Below are 22,859 nucleotides of genomic sequence, written 5' to 3'. Positions count from 1 at the left end.
CCAGCTCGGCTGCACATTCTTGACTGTTCAGCACCTTAGGATGTCCTCCAAATGTGAAAGGCACTACACACATAGCTTGGAATCTATTGACTTTGCCTCAATATATAACATAATATAAATTTACACAGTGCCTATTACGTCAAGGGGACATCCTGAAGTGCTTAACAGACTCGAGGAGGGTAGGGAGGGGAAAGCTGACAGAAAGCAGAAGGTCAAAGATGAAGGTCTTGAGATGGCCTTGAAAGAAGTGAAGGAGAGCGAGTTGGAGAGAGTCTAGGATGGAGTTTCAGAGATTGGGGGGGGCAGATGTGGAGGGGCTCAGGATAGAGTTCCAAAGAGTGGGGACAGACAGGTTGAAAGCCTGACCGCCAATGGGGGGAGGATGAAGCAGGCAAATAATTATCTCAACAATTGTCAAATAACACTTTGTGGTAGAGAATTCCACATTCCAACCAGCCTCTGTGTAAAAGACATTTTTTTTCTAATCTCCCCTTTTGTTTCGTTTGCGATTACCTTACAGTTTAGGCCTCTCTTGTTACTGACTCGCAAACTAGTAGACACTGTCACTAATCACCCTGTTGTAACCCTTTATATCTCTAACTAAGTCACACTGTAACCTTCTCAGAGCGAGTGGTAAAAGGGCTAAATTTCGAGTCTTCCTTCATTACAACAACAACAACAAAATTACATTTGTATAGCGTCTTTTACGTCGGGAGGGCGTCCCAAGGCGCTGATTAACTCGTCTCTGGCAAGCTCCAAACAAATATTTGATGCTGACAGGGTATTGATTTCCTTGAAGATATTTGAGACCCACGTCTGATGAACGCAGCCGGCTGTGTGACACATTTGGAAAACCATCACTGTGCTTAAGAGTATTCAAACCAGACTGAGAGTCCCATGCATCCCACCTACTCATGGAAATTTCCCTGTGTCAGGAATGGAATGTGCACTCTCTCCCCGGAGGGACACAACCTACTTACCTAATTTCAAAGTAGATCAGGGGCAGGAACTCTTGTTAACCCTGCAATGTCGCATGAAGGGTGCTATATAAATGCAAGTTGTTCTTGTTCCAAGCCAAAACCGTAACGGGTAGGGTGATCCTAGCTGAAAAAGCAGCAGAAAAGCTTGCCAGGCAGTGCAATTAATGGCAAGCTATGTTTTGGGTGGTTTAGACTCCCAACAGTTACCTCAATACACACTCTGGGGTCCTCAAGCCTTGGCTTTTGCCAACCTGTGCCTAACAATCACTGGAATTAGATAAACAGGATGCGTCTCTCCAGGGGAAGAGTGTGCATTGCATTCCAATAAACATCTCTTTAAAATACATGTGAAGGTGAGGTGCATGAAACTCTCAGTCTGGTTTGAATACTCTTAAACACGTGATGGGTTTAGCTTGTGTCAGACACCTGACTTTCCCAAACAAAATAGTCACAGATTTGGCAGTGTGTGTGTTGGGGTAACTGCTGGGGTCTAACCAGCTAACAGCACATAACTTGCCACTGATAACACTGTCTGGCTGCTTGTCCAGCTAGGACTACCCTACCTGTTAGAACTTTGGCTTGCAGGGTTAATAGAAGCTGAGTGAGAAGAATCACTGCCCCCATGAACATGCACACTCTTCTTGTAGATAAAGCAACCTCCTAGTCTGGAAGATAATGTTATCCTGTCTCAGTAGTAACACGCTTGCCTTTGAATCAGAAAGTTGTGGGTTCAGGATAATTAATAATAATTACATTTGAAACCAGAACAATGCTTTCAGATGCACCAATATCATAGAACAAGAGGACACAGCTTTAGAATTATGAAGGGCAATTTCAGGAAGTTAGACGACGTGATTCCAAGTTCCAATGTGGGGCTTGAACCCACAACCTTCTTGTTGGCGAAATGCTTTTCTTTAAATCAACATGTCCAACAAACAGTCATGGAATGAGTGACCAATTTTATTTGGGGAGTTTGTTGGCCAGGACACCGGACAGAGAAACTCTCTTCTCTGTACTTTAATGTAGTGACTGTATTTGTAAACAAATACAGCAGCCAAGTTGCACACACCAACATCACACAAACAGCCAACTGGAGAACTGCAGCTCCAATGTTTTTGACTCACACTCCTACTGTCAATCGAGAACATAAGAAAATAGGAAGAGGAGCAAGCCATTTAGCCCCGCAAGCCTGTTCTGCCATTCGATCGGATCATGGCTGATCTGTACCTCAACTCCAATTACCCGCCTTTGCTCCATATAATACAATATAAACATATATTATAGGACAAGCCAACTACCACCTAATCATCTGATATTACAGATGTATTAGAGCTGGTTCCAGCCCATAACCTAGAGATCTTGTCAACACAGCCCATTAACATATGGCTTTGCCAACCTTAAGAGGACAGGCTCCAGCTCTGTACAACACACTGCAACTGCTCCCACCAGTGACGCAGCCAGAGACAAACACTAACAATGTCACCAGCAATGACCTCAAGCTCAGACTGTGATTGTTGGAGAGAGAGAAAGTTGCTGAAAGCATTGAATAGCAAAGTCAGCACAGGCACTTCAGAGATGTCCTGTCAGACACAACTGGAAATGGAAACAAGGACAAGTCGACCCAGAAACCATCTCCAGTTTGGTCTCAGCCACCGGCTCCTGATGCTGCACTTTCACATCACATGGAACTAATGCCAGAGGAGGTAGAATTAGAGCAGATCACTGCACTGGTGTGGGGGGGACAACCGGCTTCACCTCCCTCTTGTGCTGATGGTATAAACATACAATCCCGATATACTCCGAGCAACGCTCACTCTATATCTTGGGGAGTCCTGTAGTGTAGAGGTTAGAGCACTCGCCTCGCAAACGAGAGGAACCGGGTTTGATTCCTGAGCAGAGCGAAACCTTAGGCAAGTTTCCTTACTCCACACGTCTCTGTTTACCTAGCAGTAAGTAGGAACCCGGTTATTAGTCAAATGGCTGATCGCTTTCCTGGGGGTTATAATGCCTTCAAAAAATACATAAAAATAATAAGAATTTGGTCACTCAATCCACGACTATTTACGGGATACTGTTGTGCACAATCGGCTGCTGCGGTTTGCCCACAAAATATACAATGGACTCACTTTACAATACATTTTAATACGTTTTGAAGACGTGATAATGTGCTATATCAAATACAAGGATTATTTTTATTATTATTATTATTTTGCTCACAGTCTTCAGTTATTGGGGTGGGGCGGTGGGGGGGGGAATGGATAGAGCTACAGATAGACCAGAAGCTCCTTGATTTGATTCTTGGTCATCAAAGGTGGAGGTAAATTGTTCCTGGCTTTCCCAAGATTAGGGAGGGAATAATCAGATAGGATTCCTGTTGCTGGTCCCTCTACAGCACCCTCCAGTAATAGCACACGTGAATGTGTACAGGGCAGCTAGGTGGGAAGAGGTCAGGTTCTGGGTTGTGACACTCTTCTCAGTTGAGTGGCCTTACCACAAGCTTACTTGTAAGGCCTCGCATGTTTAAGATGTGAAATTGGAAAAATAATGGGATCAAAATGTTCTTTAAAAAAGAATGTACATCATTCATTGAAGCCTGAAATTGCAGATATAAGTCCAACCCCGCCCCACCCAAAATCACGTCTGCCAATAGTTATTTTGCTTTAAGACATTTTATTGGATTTTTGAGTTTTTTGGGGCCACTAAATCCCACAATCTGAATTCTCCGCAAGTCCCCGGCTCACAGAGGGTCTTTTGAGATTGAGATTTTCAGTAAATTTGATAAATGAATAATAAGTGAATTTCCAGGTGAACGTTAAAGTGATATTCACAGAGAGAAGGAAGTTTGAGTCCCTGTGACCTTACCAACAATCCATCAGATAAAATTGGTCGTTCACTTCAGGGCTGTTTGTGGGGCATAGCTGTGTGCAAATTGCCTACCAAATACACAGTCACTGCACTTTACAGTATATAATAATATAATCCTTGCTTTTGATATAGTGCCTTATCACATCGTCCAGATGTCTCAAAGTACTTCACAGGATATACTGTAAAGTGCATTGACTGTGTATTATGGGCAAAACGCAGCAGCCAGTTGCTCATAGCAGTGTCCCACAAACAACTATGGAGTGAGTGATTAATTTTATTTGGGGGATTATTGGCCAGAACACCGGGAGGGAGAAAATTCCTTCTCTTTTCGAATAGTGCTATGAGATCTTTATTGTCCACTTGAACAGGCAGATGGTTTTATCTCTCTTCCGAAGGACGGCACCTCTGCAGTGGAGTGTCACCTTAAACTATGGGGGTGTGAACCCACAACCTTATGATTCAAAGATAATAGTGCTACCACTGAGTCAGGCTGTGAAGAGCTTTGAAACATCTTCCCAAGGTGAAAGATGCTTTACCAAACGTAAGGATTGTTATTTTTGTTAAATACTGAATAGCATAGTATTAAAATTGAGCTTACAGGGACTAGCAATTAGTAAAGTTGCATTTTATTGCCTCCCTACTTGGCAATATAAATGCATTGATTAAAACAACAACAAAAACTTGGATTTATATTGCGGCCCTCCACGCCGGACGGTGTCTCATTGATTATAAAGTAACAGTTCAATTATAAATAAAATCAGATATTTTTGGTGCCATTGATAGAAATACACAGTCATCCACTCTACAGTGTGTCCTGTGAAGTCCTTTGAAACGTCTCAACAATCTGATAAGACCCTGTATCAAATATAACGATTATTATTGTTATAGAGGGCATCTATTTAAGCAAATGAGCAAATGGGGAGCTTAGGAGAATTGTTGAGTATTGCATAAGTTAACACAGCAACCAATTTCCAATGTCCCACAAACAGCCACGAATGGTCAGTGATTTAGTTGGTGCGTCAATGACTTGGTGGGTCAGTCAGTGACTCACGGGCATTTTAAGATAGTTAGCAAATGAGCAAATGGGCTGAATTTATATCACACATGGAGTGGTTAGAATATGGAGTGCCCTGCTGGGAGCAATGGTTGAGGCAGAATCCAGGTTTCTAAAGGGACTTGAAAAGATCTAAAAAGGAGTAAACTAATGGGTTATAGTGAAAGGGCAGGAAAAAGCTCTTTATCAGAGCCAGCACAGACACGATGGGCTGAATGGCTTTCTTCTATGCTGTAAATTTCTACACACTCAGGAACCCAGCACCAAGCTTATTGACAATAATAAGCCTTGCATTTGATGAAGTACATCTCAGAGCAATTTACTGTAATGTGGAACGACTGTGTATTTTGCAGGCAATTGGGGCAGCCAATTTGTGCACAGTGACATCCCAGAAAACTGTCAAGAAATGAGTGACGAATTTTTATCTGGGGAATTGTCGGCCAAAAGCCCTGGCTGATCCGGGCTCCCTCAAAAGGATATATTGTAAAGTGAATTGACTGTATATTTTGTGGGCAAAACGCAGCAGCGAATTATGCACAGCAGTGTCCCACAAACAGTCGTGGATTGAGTGACCACATTATTTTTTTTTTGAAGGGATTATTATCCCCGCAAAGTAATCTGCCAATTGACTAACAACTGGGTTCTTACTTCCTGCTAGGTAAACAGAGATGTGCGGAGTAATGAAACTTGCCTAAAGTTTTGCCCTGCCCAGGAATCGAACAACAACAAAGTTGCATTTGTATAGCGCCTTTCACGTTGGGAGGACGTCCAAGGCGCTGGACAGACACAGTTATGGACCCGAGCTGGAGGTCGGGGTCTTGGTGGCAAGGGAAGGGGTGAGGCGAAGGGACTGCGGGATGGAGTTCCAGAGGGTGGGGGCACAGTGGCAGAAGGCCCACCTGCCAATAGTGGGGCGAACAAGATGGTGGACGTGAAGCAGGCCGGAGCCTGCTGAGTGGAGGGAGTGAGCAGGATGGTAGGGGTTTAGGAGGTCGCAAAGGTAGAGGGGAGCAAGGTCATGGAGGGCTTTGAAGGTGAGGACCAGGATCTTGAACTGTATCCTCTGTGTGATGGGAAGCCAGTGGAGTCAGGCGATGATGGGGATGATAGGGTCACGGAGCCTGGTGCAGGAAAGGTCATGGGCTGCAGAATTCTGGATTATCTGCAGCCTATGGAGGGAGGATTTGGGGAGGATAACAAGCAATGAGTTTGCACAGTCAAGCCTCGAACCCAGGTCCTCTCGCTTGTGAGACCAGTGATCTAACTACTGAGCTACAGGACTCCACCAATGTGCTAAACAACTACAATTTTCTTCATAGTATACCAGGTCAAACTCCATTCTCTTTTCTAATAGCACCCTGGGATCTACTTAAGTACAGCTGAACAGACATAAGCCTTGCTTTTAAAGCCTCATTTGAAGGATGGGACCCCAGAACATTGCCCTGGACAGTTGTTGAGGAATGTGAATTCAACTGAGTTCACAAGTTGACTCAGTTGATGACACTCTCATTTTCGAGCCAATTGCTGTGCGCAAATTGGCTGCCGCATGTCGTTTGAGATTATAAAAGGCTAGACAATATAGATCATGACAGGTTATTTCATCTTGTCCAGAATAGTAAAACCAGAGGACACGGCCTGCGATTGAAGGGGGGTAAATTCAGAACAAATCTACACAAACACTATTTCAGTGAGTGAATAGTGAATCTGTGGAGCAGGCTCCCTAGGGAGACAGTTGACGCAGGAAGTGTTTATTCTTTCAAACACAGATTAGATAGTTTTCTCTTAATAATATTATCGGATATTGTACATAGGTAGTTCGGGACATATGTGCATGTGACAATCAGGAAGGTGGGAGGTGAACTAGATGGACCTTGGTCTTTTTTCATCTAGTATTTCTTATGTTCTTATGCGCTTATGTTCTTATGACATGTTACTGCATATTACTCAAGGATTATTTAGGATAATTGCCAATATTATGTAAATACAAGTTGTGTTGTTGTTCATTTCTCTTCTGGTCTAGAGACTAGAGATCTATGAACTGAGCCAAGTCCTTCACAGAGCTTTACTGCTTTGCAAGTACCACAGTCACTACACTTACCAACAATTACAGCGACTGACTTTAATAATAGTAATAATCATCCTTGCATTTGATATAGCACCTTATCACATCGCTGCAACGTCTCAAAGCATTTCACAGAATATACTATTAAGTGAATTGACTGTATATTGTGTGGGCAAAACATGGCCGCCAATTACACGCAGAGGTGTCCCACAAACAGTCATGGATTGACCCAATTATTATTAGTTATTTGTTTTTGAAGGGATTATTACCCCAGGAAATGATCTGTCAATTGACTAACAACCAGGGTCCTACTTACTGCTAGATAAACAGAGGCGTCTGGAGTAAGAAAACTGGTCTAAGGTTTTGCCCTGCCTGGGAATCCAACCCGGGTCCTCTCAATTGCGAGGTGAGTGCTCTAACCAACACGCTACAGGACTCCAACGTTTAAGACATTATAAACAGAGAGCTTTGAGCACGCACGTTTTAATGAGCAAGGATAAGCTGGGGCAGTCTGAGGTTGATTAATCTCTGTTAAGCAAATTAAACAATGAATAATATAGTAATTGCTGATTTACTAATGTGTGGCTGGATTTAGTCACTGAGCAACAATCAAATACAAGTGTGTGAACACAGAGGCAGCACCCCAGTTCCTGTTTACATTGTAATCAACAAGCTGGTGAGGTATAATTCAGGAAACTCAATGGTGTAAACAGTCGACCATTTGTTATGTTCATAGCTCAATGCATACACTGCTTATAGGAATGCGCAAGATAAACCAAGCTCCTGTCATCTGCCTGTTTGGGTGGGTGTTAAAAGACCCTTGGTGAGGTGTCAGCATGGCTCAGTCGGTACCACTCTCCCATAGCCTAGTGGTTAGAGCACTGGCCTTGCAAGCAAGAGAACCCGGTTTTGATTCCCGAGCAGGGCAACACCTTAGGCAAGTTTCCTTATTCCACACGGCTGTTTACCTAGCAGCAATAGGATCCTGGTTGTCAGTTGATTGGCGGATCACTTTCCGTGGGTAATAATCCCTCCAATAATAATCCCATTCCAAAAAAAGTCACTTAATCTACGACTGTTTGTGGGACACTGCTGTGTGCAACTGGGTGCTGGATTTTGCCCACAAAATATACAGTCAATTCACTTTACAGTATATTATGTGCAGCGCTTTGAGACGTCTCAAGGACGTGATAAGGCGCTATATCAAATGCAAGGATTATTATTATTAGAAGTTTGTGAGTTCAAGCCCCCATGTCGGCACTTTGAACTTGCAGTCTAGGCTCACAATCAATAACAACAGCAACAACAACTTGGATTTATATAGCGCCCTCCACGCCGGACGGCATCTCAAAGCGCTTATCCAGTGCAGTGCTGGGCGAGCGATGTATTGTCGGAGGCGCTGTCCTTCGGATGAGACTTTAAACCGAGATCCTGTCTGGCCTGTTCGGGTTGACACTAACTATTTGAAAGGAGAATGGAGTTTGTCCCGGTACAATGGCCAACAATCCCTAAAATAAAATTGGTCTTTCGCTTCATAGGACCATAGAAATTTATAGCACAGAAGAAGGCCATTTGGCCCATCGTATCTGTGCCAGCTCTTTTAAAGAGAGATCCCTTCAGTCCCATTTACCTGCCCTTTCTCTGTAACTTATTCCTTTTTAGATATCTATCTGGTTCCTCTTTGAAAACTAATTGAAGATTGAGGATTCTACCTCATCAACTCCCAGGAGAACATTCCATAACCTAACCATGTGAAACTCTTTGTCCGAAACTCCCCGTTTGCTCATTTGGTAAATATCTTAAAATGTCTTCTAGTCACTGACTGATCCATCAAGTCACTGACACACTGACCATTCATGGCTGCTTGTGGGACATTGCTGTGCACAAATTGGCTGTCATGTTGGCCTACGTAATACATTCCCTGCACTTCATGTAGTAATTTTCATTCAAAGGGAATGATGTTCTTAAGGCTGATAGTTGAGAAATTTAAGGCCTAATCTCCTATGAAAGAACCCTGGTAGTTTTCTATAAAAAGCTTAAGCACCATACATCACTATGGGCTAGATTGCGCCAAGTTACCTAGAGGTGTTAGTTGACTCACCATCTCTGTCTGAACGGTTTAAGGCAGTGATAAAAACAAGACAAGCAGGATGCTGGGATATATTACTAAATCTGTTGAGTTCAGGTGCAAGGATTATTATTATTATTGTCCTTATGAATCTACAAACGTCCCTTTTAAAAGGCCCGTCTAGCTGGTATTTAAATCAACAGGACATGTTGCAAAGTATTCAGTTCACCCACAACCCTGCTGGNAAAAAAGTCTCCTAACCTCAAATAGTCTAATGATAATCCCAGTTTTGCCCTATTGATATCTATTTGATATCCGTATCTGGATATCAAATAGATATCAATAACTTATCATAACTGACTTATCATAACTGACTGTGCCTGTCCTGGTAGATATTAAAGATTCCATGGCACCTTTCAATAGAAGAGGAGTTTCTCTCTCCCAGTGTCCTGGCTAACAATTTTCTAAATAAAATCAGTCACTCATTTCATGGCTGTTGGCTGTGCACAAATTGACTACCCTATTTGCTTGAAATACACAGTAACTGCACTTTAAGTTAAAACTACAAAGTGGGCGTTTAGGTGGACATTAAAGATCCCACTGCTCTATTACTAGAAACAAGCATGGAGTTTCTCCTGCTGTTCTGTCTAATGATCCTCTGGTTGAAGTAGTCAATCACTTTCCAGCTGTTCGTGGGACCACACCGCTGAGTGGAAATTGGTTACCAAGTGGATCCAACAATACAAACAGTTACTGCACTGGACACAATTCCCTGTGAAGCAATTTGGGAGATTATGATGTTAAAGGCACTGCATCAAATGAGAGGATTAGTTTGGGGATTTAATTTTGATTCAAGGAGATATTTTCAGCAGGAGGAGAGGGGAGGGAGATGGGCCAAATGGCCTTCTTCCATGCTGAAATATTAATAATAATCCTTGCATCTGATGCAGCACCTTATCATCGTAGAGTGTGTGGCGTTCCCCAGGGCTCTGTCCTTGGTCCCCTCCTCTTCAATATCTATATGCTCCTTCTTGGTGACATCATCCGCAGACATGGGGTCAACTTCCACATGTATGCAGATGACACCCAACTCTACCTCTCTGCCTCCACCCTTGACTCCAAGACCACTGCTGCCCTGACAGAATGTCTGTCTGACATCAAGTCCTGGATGAGAGCGAACTTTCTTCAGTTGAACATCAACAAGACTGAGGCTCTTCTGATTGGCTCCCGTCAGCGCCTCCACACCTCAGGCGCTGACAGCATCACCATCCATGGATCCACACTCCACCTCACTGAGCCAGTCCAGAATCTTGGGATCTTGTTTGACCCTCAACTATCCTTTCTACCCCACATTGTGCCATGACCCGCTCTGCCTTCCCCCACCTCCACAACATCACCCGCTCCGCCACTATCTCACATCTCAGGCCGCCGAAACCCTCATACATGCATTCGTTACATCAAAGCTTGACTATGCAAACTCATTGCTTGTCGGTCTCCCCAACTCCTCCCTCCATAGGCTGCAGATCATACAAAACTCTGCAGACGGTGTCCTCTCCTACACCAGGATCCATGACCCTATCACCCCAATCTCGCCCGACTTCATTGGCCCATCACACTGAGGAATCAGTTCAAGATCCTGGTCCTCACTTTCAAAGCCCTCCATGGTCTTGCTCCCTCCTACCTCTGTGACTTCCTAACCCTCTACCATCCTGCCAGCTCCCTCGGCTCAGCAGGCTCTGGCCTGCTTCACGCCACCTTGCCCGCTCCACCATTGGCGGGCGGGCCTTCTGCCACTCTGCCCCACCCTCTGGAACTGCATCCCGCAGTCCCTCTGCCCCGCCCCCTCCCTTGCCTCCTTCAAGACCCACCTCAAGACCCTCCTCTTCAACTGTACTTTCGATCAGCCTGCTTCCCCCCCTGCCCTCCACCCTCCCTGATCCCGACCCCCAGCTCGGGTCCGAATCTCTGACCGTCCAGCGCCTTGGGACATCCCCCCGACGTGAAAGGCACTATAAAAAAATGTTTTCTTGTTGTTGAGATATCTCAAAGCACTTCACAGAGAATAATACAAAGTGAATTGACTGTATGTGTGTGGGTGAAACGGGATAGACAATTGTGCACAGCAGTGTCCCACAAACAGGTTGTACTCCACCAATCAACTAACAACTGGGTTCCTACTTACTGCTAGGTAAACAGACGCATGTGGAATAAGGAAACAAACCTGGGTCCTCTTATCTGTGATTCGAGTGCTCTAACTAATATGCTACAGGACTCCACAAAATCTTCCATCCTGGAGTCCCTCCACCTCATCCCCATTCCTCCCCACGTTAAAAGCCCATCTTAACACCTTTCCTTTCGTCCATGTTTTTGGTTACCTTTCCTCTCTGTGCCCTCCTTCCTCAGCTCACTCCCCTATCCCCCAGCTCACAGCCGATTCTGTTTAGAGCTTTGAGGTGTCCCACCCGATGTGTGAAGGCACATCAAACAAATGTCAAACGGTTGTGGTTGATATTCCATAACAGGAGTTTTCGCCAACATCTGCCAGCGCACTAAGGGTTAATCCACCTGTAGCAGTAGCTTTGCAGATGCCTGAGACTTGGTGCTGCGGAGACAGCAAGATCAGGCAAATCCCCATTAATGCACCACTTGAAGTGGAACCAACGCAAATTGCAAGGATTTACATGAGCTGTTACTGGCACCAGGGATATTGACACTGCAAAGCTGTGGCGCACCAGAACTGGGACATGGAGCTCACCATATATACTGCACCTTGTTCAAACAATCTTTATACATTTTTATATTACAGTTTTTTAGTGTCGAGAGATGTCAGCCTGCTTCATTCAGTTTCTTGCCTATCCTCCTTAGGCGGGAGGTAAGTGGGGGCTCCTCGGAGCTGAACCGGCTCCAAGGTGATATGTTTGGCAACAGAATGTCAGAATCGAGCCAGCCCTCTATGATGGCCTCAGTAGTCCGGTTACTGAACCGGGCACGTACGCAGTATTCTAGGGCACTGTTGATGCCAGCACAGCATCGGCAGGACTTGGAAGGACAAACGGACCGGTCACTGGAGGCAGGGAATCCTCCCATTCAGCTCCCGTAAACTCTGCAAGCCAAAGCCCTATCAATGGTTCCAGCTGGACAAGCAGCAGAAGGTTTGCCAGACAGTGATATCAATGACAAGCTATGCGGTTTTAATAATAATAATAATAATAATAATCCTTGCATTTGATATAGAGCTTTTCACATCATCAAGACATCTCAAAGCGCTTCACAGAATATACTGTAAAATGTATAATGTATATTTGTGGGCAAAACGCGGCAGCCAGTTGCGCACAGCAGTGTCCCACAAACAGTCGCGGATTGAAGTGACCAATTTATTATTGTTTTTTTTTCTGGAGGGATTATTATTAGACGTGTGGAGTAAGGAAACTCACCCAAGGTTTCGCCCAGCCGGGAATTGAACCCAGGTCTCCCGCTTGAGAGGCGAGTGCTCTAACCACTGAGCTACAGGACTCTTTTTAGTTGGTCAGACTCCAGCAGTTACCCAACACACACTCTGGGGTCCCCAAGCCTTGGCTCTTATCAACCTGCACCAAATACTCTTCAGAAATAGGTACGCAGGATGCATCCCTCATGCACATTCCATTCCAATGAACATCTCTGGGATTTCCATGTGTAGACGGGATATGTGGAAATCTCGGTCTGGTTTGGATACCCTGAAGCCTCGTAATGGGTTTCCACATGTGTCAGACATTGTTTTTTTGCTCGCCCACAACATTGTTGAATGATTATCAAGCGAGTCACAGGGCCATTCCACCAACTGCGACTGTTTATTTTGTTGGTGAACATGACAGCCAAATTTTGCGCACAGCAAAGTCCCACAAACAGCCATGAGTTGAATGATCGATGGGGGGGTGTATGGGGGGATGGAGGGTGGGGCGAGGATTTCATCCAGGAAACCGGGAGAAACTCTCAACTCTTTTCTAATAGAGCGGGTTTGAGCCGTGGGTCGGTGCTTTGAGCTCACGCACTAAGTTGACACACTCGTGTAGTGCTGGGGGGAGTGAAGGGGGAAAGAAGTGCTACAGACTCAAGTCTTTTTAAAGACGTGCATATCTGCCCGTTCAGGTGGACATTAAAGATCTTGTGATACTACTTGAACAGGTAGGTTTCTCCCAGAGTCTTAGCTGACAATCTCCAGATAAAATTGGCCATCACTTTTTCACCTTACTTCTCGCAAAATAGCCAATACATCTGACAATAATTAGACGTTTTGATGTGATATCACAAACGCAAGAATTATCATTACTGGAGTCCTGCAGCATATTAATTAGAGTGGCTCGCCTCGCAAGCGAGAGGACCTGGGTTCTATTCCTGGGCGGGGCAAAACCTCAGGCAAGTTTCCTTACTCCACACGCCTCTGTTTACCATGTGGTAAGTAGGAACTCGGTTGTTAGTCGATTAGTGGATTGCTTTCCGGGGGTAATAATCCTTTCAACAACATAAATAAATAATAATTTGGTCACTCAATCTACGACTGTTTGTGGGACACTGCTGTGTGCAATTGGCAGCTGAGTTTTGCCCACAAAAGACACAGTCAATCCATATCAAATGCAAGAATTATTATTATTATTATAATTTATTACTGTATAATGTATCAGGTAAGCACCTCGCAGCAGCAATTTCCCTGCAGTATCCACAACTGACCAGCAGATGGCGGTCATCATTTACCCAACGCAATTTATATTTTATAATAAATAGCGCCTTATCGCGTTATCGAGACGTCTCAAAGCGCTTCACAGGATATACTGCAAAGTGGATTGATTGTGTTGTGGGCCAACCATGGCAGCCCAATTGTGCACAGCAATGTCCCCACAAATAACCATGGTTTGAGTGACCAATTTTAGTGCCATCGCGTGGGGTTGTGTCTGAGCGCTTGACAGTAGTGGAGCCTGACTCTAAGCCGGGGGAAGAGGGGAGATGACCACAGGCAAGTTCACAGAAGGTCTTCAGGTGGGATCTGAAGAGTGTCAAAGAGGAAGCAAGGCGGAGAGATTGAGGCAGAGAGTTTCACAGTTTCAGGGAGTAGTGGCTGAAAGCACGGCCGCCGATGGTGGAGTAGAGGGGACGAGGAACGTGCAGGAGGCCGGAGCCAGCTGAGGGAAAGGGCGGGTAATGGAGTAGGGTGTGAGCTGGTGGAGAAATCGAAGCAGGAAGTGACGAATTGTGGATAAGTGTTTCATCTCCGAAGTCCTGTTGCTCAGTGGTTAGAGCACTCGCCTCATAAGCGAGAGAGCTGGGTTTGATTCCCAGCAGGGCAAAACCTTGGGCAAGTTTCCTTACTCCAAACGCTTGATAATAATCCGTCAAGAAAAAAAATAATAATTGGGTTACTTCAATCCACGACTGTTTGTGGGACACTGTTGTGTGTGATTGGCTGCTGCGTTTCGCCCACAAAATATACTGTCAATTCACTTTACAGTATATTCTGTGAAGCACTTTGAGACATCCAGAAGACGTGAGCGCTATATCAAATGCAAGGATTATTACTATCATCTGCACTGGGTCAAGGGCGAGCGATGTGGAGATTCACATCCTGGGAATGAGATCAAAGGGACCAAAGGGCTGTTTCTATCTCTCAATCTCCGTTTCACTTAGTTACAACCAGTTGTCGAAGGCCTTGCAGCTCCTAATGGGCGTGTGTGGTCCAGCTGGGCAAGCAGTGGGAAGCTTGCCAGATAGCCCTCCCAATGGCCAAGCTATGTGGTTTTAGCTAGTTAAACCCAACGCACACCCTGGGGTTCCCAAGCCTCTTGCCAACCTACACCTCATGCTCTCTGGAATTAGGTAAATGGGGTGTGTCCTCCAGGGTACGCAGAGGGAAATTTCCATGCATATGTGGAATTCTCAGTCTGGCTTAGATGCTTTTCTTGAGCACGGTGGAGGAATTCTGCACGTGTCAGGCACTCTGGTGACCAAAACAAATCACTGAAAACATCACGTGAGACTGTAGTGGTGGTCATGTTGTTACTGTTAGTCGCCATTGGTGCTAACTTTACGTTCAGCCAGTAACCTCAAACACTTGATAATTGCAAAGGACAAGTGTGAACCACTGTGAATCTGGCAGTGAATCACAAAAGCACGCGTTCAGCTTCAGAGACTGTAATGAATGTAGACCATCAGAGCACAGCATTACATGTGGCACAGTGCATAATCCACGGGTTAAGTTGCTGCTTTGTGATTCACTGCAAGACATCCAATAACAATAATATCCAATGAGTGGCGGGTAGCCAATTGGCGGATTAGTATTTTGGAGGGATTATTACCCCGGATGTTTGTGGGACACTGCTGTGCGCAATTGGCTGCCGTGTTTTGCCCACAAAACATGGAGTCACTACACTTTAATATATTTTGTGAAGTGCTTTGAAACATCTTTGAGACGTGATAAGCCGCTATATCAAATGCAAGGATTATTATTAGTATTATTGATACGGTGCCTTATCGTGTCATCGAGGCGTCTCAAAGAGCTTTACAGTATTTAATCGTGAATGTAGTGATTATGTGTTTGTAAACAAATGCCACAGCCAATTTGCACACCACTGTATTGTTATATATGTTACATTGTGGTTGCCGATCTATAGAACACTCCCGTTCCACTGCAGTTGAGAAAACAAGCGCTCTCTTTAAATGTTTGTTTTATTAGAGGAGGGAGCGGATGCGGTTGGCATGTCAATTAGAATTTCTGTAAAAGTCATTTAAATTCCTCATTTCAATCAGTAGCGAAAGCGAAAGACCCAGGAAGGCATGCAGTGAGAAACAGTGAGAGGGAGAGAGATTCAGCAGGCGAAAGTCAGAGATGGAGAAAAATTCAGAGAGAGAGAGAGAGAGAGAAAGAAATATCGAGATGGAGAGAGAGAGAGAGAGAGGAGAGAGAGAAACAGCAAGAGAGAGAGCAATGGACAGGTATGGACAGAGAACAAGAAAGAAACATGGGAGAGAGATCTTCTTGTATTCTGACACAAATGGAAACTCATCCCTGTGTTCAAGACTATTCAAAGCAGATTTGAGTTCACATCTGTATGTCACCTCCATGGAAATTTCCCTGTGTCTGGAATGGAATGTGGTTTCTCCCTGGAGGGACACATCCCGCCTTCGCTAATTCTGGAGAGCGTTAGGCACAGGTTGGCAAGAGAGAATCAGAGACGGAGAGACCGAGTGAGTGAGAGAGAGAGACAGTTAGAGGCAGAGTGAGAAACAGAGCGAGAGAGTGAAGAGATGAACAAATAATATATGTATTGAAATAGGAGATAAAGTGTGAGACTGTGAGAGAGAGAGTGAAACTGGAAACAATGTAACAGAGAGCGAGAAAGTGATAGAGAGCGCAAGAGAGGGAGAGAGAGAAGGGTGAGTGTGAGTAGAGATAAAGAGAGGAACAGAGAGAGAGAGTGAGAAGGAGAGAGATGGGGGGAGTGGGAGGGAGACCAAAGGCACGATCGAAGAGGAGCATCTTGAGACCGGCCTTGAAGGAGGGAAGTGAGGAAGCAAAGCGAAGGGACCGTGGGATGGAGTTCCAGAGTGTGGGGGCAGAGAGGTTGAAAGCCCGACCACCGATGGTAGGGCGGGTCGGGCGGGAGACATGGGAGAGGGCCAGAGCCCGATGAACGGAGGGATCAGGCAGGTTCTTAGGGAGTAAGCAGGTCGGAGAGGTAGGAGAGGGCAAGGCCATGGATGGCCTTGAAAATGAGGACGAGGATCTTGAACTCGCTCCTTTGGGGGATGGGGAGCCGGTGGAGTCGGGTGAGAGTGGGAGTGATGGAGTCGCGGAGCCTGGTGCGTGAGAGTACACGAGCTGCAGAGGTTTGGATGATCTGCAGCTTGTGAAGGGAAGAGTTGGGAAGGCCGATGAGGAGGGAGTTCATGTAATCGAGCCTTGATGTGACGAATGCGTGGGTGAAGGTTTTGACAGCCTGAGGGGTGAGGCGGTGGCGGAGTCTGGCAATGTTACGGAGGTGGTGGTAGGCAGTGCCGGTCATGGTGCGGATGTGGGGGAGAAAGGACAGTTCAGGGTCAAACAGGATACCCAGGTTCCTGACTGCCTTAGTGAGGTTGAGTGTGCAGCCGTGGAGGCTGATGCTGCCAACGCCTGAGGTGCGGAGACGCTGGCGCGAGCCAATCAGGAGGGCCTCAGTTGGAAAAAGTTGTCGCTTGTCCAGAACTTGATGGCGGACAGGCAGTCGGTCAGGACGCCAGTAGTCCTGGAGTTCAGGATGGAGGCAGAGGGATAGAGTTGGGTGTCATCCGCATACATATGGAAATTTACCCCGTGTCTGCGGATGATGTCACCAAGGGGGAGCGTGTAGAGGGTGAAGAGGAGGGGACCGAGGACAGAGCCCTGAGGAATAGCGCACAAGACGGTGCGGGGGCTGGAGGAAAAGCTGTTTGCAGAGACGAAGTGGAGACGGTGTGAAAGGAAAAGAAGAGAGAGGGAGGCAGAGAGGGAGTGAGAATGAGAGAGAGGGGGGTGAGAGACAGAATGAGAGAGAGGGTGTGAGAGAGAGAGAGCGAGGGAGACAGGGGAGTGAGAGAGAAGGGGAGTGAGAGAGAAAGAAGGGAGTACGAGAGAGTGGCAGAGAGACTGGCGCAGAGAGAGAGTGTATGTAGAAGAGAGAGAAAGAGCTGCAGAGAGAAGGAATGGGTGAGAGAGGGGAGTGAGAGAGGGGTATGAGAAAAAGAGGGGGGAGAGTAAGGAAGACTAGTGTGAGAGGGAGTGAGAGTAGTGGGAGTGAGAGAGGTAGGCGGTGAGAGAGTGGAGAGGGTGACAGAGAGGGGGGAGTGAGAGAAATTGACAGAGAGTAGGATTGCGAGAAAGAGGGGATAAATCAGTGAGGGAGTGAGAGAAAGGGATACAGAGAGAAATAGTTGGAGTGAGACAAAGGGAGAAAGTGTGAGAGAAAGGGAGAGAGAGAGGATGAAAGTGAAAATGAGAGAAGTGAGTGAGAGGGAGAGTGGCAGTGAGAGTGAGAGTGGCAGAGAGAGGCAGTGAGAGAGAGAGAGAGAGAGAGAGAGAGTGACAGAGAGTGACAGAGAGAGAGTGACAGAGAGAGAGACGGAGAGATGGTGAGACAGAGAAACAGTGAGACACAAAGAGAGTGGGAGACAGTGGACAGAGAGATAGTGAGATAGAGGGAGTGAGAGAAACAGTGAGACAGAGAGAGAGAAAGGATAGTGAGACATAGAGAGAGACAGTGAGACACAGAGAGTGGCAGTGATATAAAGGGAGAGTGGGAGAGAGAGTGAGACACAGAATGTGAGAGAGAGACACTGAGACACAGAGAGTGACAGAGAGCAAGAGTGATACAGAGAGAGTGACAGAGAGAGAGTGAGACACAGAGTGAAAGAGAGAGATAGTGAGACACAGAGCATGAGAGAGAGACAGTGAGACACAGAGTGACAGAGAGAGAGAGAGACAGTGAGACTCAAAGAGTGACAGAGAGAGTGACACAGAGAGAGTGAGACACAGAGTGAGGGAGAGAGACAGTGAGTCACAGTGGTGACAGAGAGACAGAGAAAGTAAGAGAGAGACAGTGAGACAGAGAGAGAGGGAGAGGGAGACACAGAGAGAGTGAGAGAGGCAGTGAGACAGAGAGTGTCAGAGAGAGAGTGGTACAGAGAAAGTGAGAGAGGGGGGGAGTGAGACAGAGAGGACAGTGAGACACAGAGAGTGACAGTGAGAGACAGGGAGAGAGGGAGACAGAGAGAGAGCGAGAGAGACAGTGAGAGAGAGTGAGACACAGAGTGAGAGAGAAAGTGAGACAGAGCGAGAGAGAGAGAGACAGTCAAAGAGACACATTCCGTGTCACACCACCATGATTTGCAGCTGTGTATAGTGTACATATAGTGTATATACAGTTGCACAGCGTAGAGTGTATAGTGTACAGTGTATAGTGTACATACAGAGTATAGTGTCAGTGTATAGTTTACAGTGTATAGTGTATAATATGTGATGGACAGCAGAGAGTGCACAGTGTACAGTGTATCGTATACAGTGTACAGTGCACAGGGTATAGTGGACAGTGGACAGTGCACAGTGTGTAGTGTACAATGTGTAGTGTGCATAAGGTGTATAGTGTACAGTGTATAGTGTACATAAGGGGTATAATGTACAGTGCATAGTGTACAGTGTACAGTGTATGGTGTACATACAGTGTATAGTGGACATACAATGTATAATCTACAGTGTATACTGTACATTGCAGTGTACAGTGTATAGTGTATAGTATATAGTGTACATACAGTGGACAGTGGATAGTGTACAGGGTATAGTGTACAGCGTATAGTGTGCAGTACATGGTGTATAGTGGACAGTGTACAGTGTACAATAGACAGTGTATCGTGGACAGTGTATAGTGGACAGTGTATAGTGGACAGGGTATATTGGACAGCGTAAAGTGGACAGCGTAAAGTGGACCATGTACAGTGTATGGTGTACAGTGTACAGTGGATAGTGTGCAGTGTATAATGGACAGTGTGTAATGGACAATGTGTAGTGGACAGTGTATAATGGGCAGTGTGTAGTGGACAGTATAACGGGCAGTGTATCGTGGATAGTGTATAGTGGACAGTGTACGGTGTATAGTGTACTGGGTACAGTGTAAAATGGGCAGTGTGTAGTGGACAGTGTATAGTGGACAGTGTTTAGTGGACGGTGTATGGTGGACAGTGTATAGTGAACAGTGTATAGGGGACAGTGTATAGGGGACAGTGTATAGGGGACAGTGTATAAAGGCCAGCGTATAGTGGACAGTATATAACGGACAGAGTGTAGAGGACACTTTGTAGTGGAGAGTGTGTAGTGGACAGTGTGTAGTGGACAGTGTATAGTGGACAGTGCATAGTGGACAGTGTGTAGTGGATAGTGTACAGTGGACAGTGTATAGTGGACAGTGCATAGTGGACAGTGTATAGTGGACAGTGTGTAGTGGATAGTGTACAGTGGATAGTGTGTAATGAACAGTGTATAGTGGACAGTGTGTAGTGGACAGTGTATAGTGGACACAGTATAGTGGACAGTATAGTGGACAGTGTATAGTGGACAGTGTATAGTGGACACAGTATAGTGGACAGTGTATAGTGGACAATGTGCAGTGGAAAGTGTGTAGTGAACAGTGTGTAGTGGATAGTGGACAGTGCATAGTGGACAGTGTATAGTGGACAGTGTTTAATAGACAGTGTGCAGTGGATAATGTGTAATGGACAGTATGTCGTGGACAGTGTATAATGAACAGTGTATAATGGATAGCTTATAATGGACAGTATATAGTGGACAGTGTATAGTGTACAGTGCATAGTGGACAGTGCATAGTGGACAGTGCGTAGTGGACAGCGTGTAGTGGACAGTGTACAGTGTGTGGTGAACAGTGTGTAGTTGACAGTGTATAGTGGACAGTGTGTAGTGGACAGGGTATAGTGGACAGGGTATAGTGGACAGTGTATAGTGGACAGTGTACAGTGGACAGTGTTAGTGGACAGTGTTAGTGGACAGTGTGTAGTGGACAGTCTGTAGTGGACAGTCTGTAGTGGACAGTGTGTAGTGGACAGTGTATAATGGACAGTGTGCAGTGTATCACGGACAGTGTATAATGGACAGTGTGCCGTGGATAGTGTATAGTGGACAGTGTATAGTGGACATTGTATAATGGACAGTGTATAATGGACAGTGCGTCTTGGACAGTGTGTAATGGACAGTGTGTAGTCGACTGTGTAATGGACAGTGCGTAATGGACAGTGTATAGTGGGCAGTGTATAGTGGACAATGTAGAATGGACAGTGTATAGTAGACAATGTATAATGGACAGTGTATAGTGGGCAGTGTATAGTGGGTAGTATTTAATGGACAGTGTGTAATGGACACTGCATAATGGAAAGTGTATAGTGGACAGTGTACAGTGGACAGTGTATAGTGGACAGTGTGTAGTGGACAGTGTGTAGTGAACAGTGTGTACTGGGCAGTGTGTAGTGGACAGTGTGTAGTGGACAGTGTATAGTGGACAGTGTATAATGGACAGCGTATAGTGGACAGCGTGTAGCGGACAGTGTGTAGCGGACAGTGTGTAGTGGACAGTGTGTAGTGGACAGTGTGTAGTGGACAGTGTATAGTGGAAAGTGTGTAGTGGACAGTGTGTAGTGGACAGTGCATAGTGGACAGTGGATAGTGGATAGTGTGTAGTCGACAGTGTGTAGTGGACAGTGTGTAATGGACACTGTGTAGTGGACAGTGTATAGTAGACAGTGTATAGTAGACAGTGTGTAGTGGACAGTGTATAATTTACAGAGTACAGTGGACAGTGTGTAGCGGACAATGTGTAGTAGACACTGTATAATGGACAGTGTATCGTGGACATTGTATAATGGACAGTGTGTAGTGGACACTGTGTAGTGGACAGTGTATAGTGGACAGTATATAGTGGACAGTGTATAATGGACAGTGTATCGTGGATAGTGTATCGTGGACAGTGTATCGTGGACAGTGCGTAGTGGACAGTGTATAGTGGACACAGTATAGTGGACAGTATAGTGGACAGTGTATGGTGGGCAGTGTGTAGTGGGCAGTGTGTAGTGGGCAGTGTGTAGTGGGCAGTGTATGGTGGGCAGTGTGTAGTGGACAGTGTGTAGTGGACTGTGTATAGTAGACAATGTGTAGTGGACAGTGTATAATGGACAGTGTCTAGTGGACAGTGTCTAGTAGACAGTGTGTAGTGGACAGTGTATAATGGACAGTGTGTAGTGGACAGTCTGTAGTGGACAGGGTATAGTGGACAGTGTATAGTAGACAATGTATAATGGACAGTGTATAGTGGGCAGTGTATAGTGGGTAGTATTTAATGGACAGTGTGTAATGGACACTGCATAATGGAAAGTGTATAGTGGACAGTGTACAGTGGACAGTGTATAGTGGACAGCGTATAGTGGACAGCGTGTAGCGGACAGTGTGTAGCGGACAGTGTGTAGTGGACAGTGTGTAGTGAACAGTGTGTACTGGGCAGTGTGTAGTGGACAGTGTGTAGTGGACAGTGTATAGTGGACAGTGTATAATGGACAGCGTATAGTGGACAGCGTGTAGCGGACAGTGTGTAGTGGACAGTGTGTAGTGGACAGTGCATAGTGGATAGTGGACAGTGTGTAGTCGACAGTGTGTAGTGGACAGTGTGTAATGGACACTGTGTAGTGGACAGTGTATAGTAGACAGTGTATAGTAGACAGTGTGTAGTGGACAGTGTATAATTTACAGAGTACAGTGGACAGTGTGTAGCGGACAATGTGTAGTAGACACTGTATAATGGACAGTGTATCGTGGACATTGTATAATGGACAGTGTGTAGTGGACACTGTGTAGTGGACAGTGTATAATGGACAGTGTATCGTGGATAGTGTATCGTGGACAGTGTATCGTGGACAGTGCGTAGTGGACAGTGTATAGTGGACACAGTATAGTGGACAGTATAGTGGACAGTGTATAGTGGGCAGTGTGTAGTGGGCAGTGTGTAGTGGGCAGTGTGTGGTGGGCAGTGTGTAGTGGACAGTGTGTAGTGGACTGTGTATAGTAGACAATGTGTAGTGGACAGTGTATAATGGACAGTGTCTAGTAGACAGTGTGTAGTGGACAGTGTATAATGGACAGTCTGTAGTGGACAGTCTGTAGTGGACAGGGTATAGTGGACAGTGCGTAGTGGACAGTGTATAATGGACAGTGTGTAGTGGACAGTGTACAGTGTATATTTGACAGTGTGTAGTGGACAGTATATAGTAGACAGCGTGTAGTGGACAGTGTAT

General features: G+C 45.7%; 1 protein-coding gene and 2 non-coding genes across 4 annotated transcripts in view; 1 reads left to right on the top strand and 2 right to left on the bottom strand.

Moving 5' to 3' along the window:
- The window catches only part of gfra4a (GDNF family receptor alpha 4a), a 53,404-nt gene that overhangs the window by 26,708 nt on the left and 3,837 nt on the right, over positions 1-22,859 (bottom strand). The window lies entirely within an intron of this gene.
- trnae-cuc lies at positions 12,472-12,543 on the bottom strand. The gene has a single exon. It is a non-coding gene; the product is annotated as a tRNA-Glu (tRNA).
- trnam-cau lies at positions 14,279-14,350 on the top strand. The gene has a single exon. It is a non-coding gene; the product is annotated as a tRNA-Met (tRNA).

This window comes from Callorhinchus milii, unplaced genomic scaffold (genome assembly GCF_018977255.1).
Source record: "Callorhinchus milii isolate IMCB2004 unplaced genomic scaffold, IMCB_Cmil_1.0 Scaffold1, whole genome shotgun sequence".
Taxonomy (NCBI): Eukaryota; Metazoa; Chordata; class Chondrichthyes; order Chimaeriformes; family Callorhinchidae; genus Callorhinchus; species Callorhinchus milii.
Note: the sequence above shows the minus strand (reverse complement) of the source record. Positions and strands in the feature narration are given on the sequence as shown.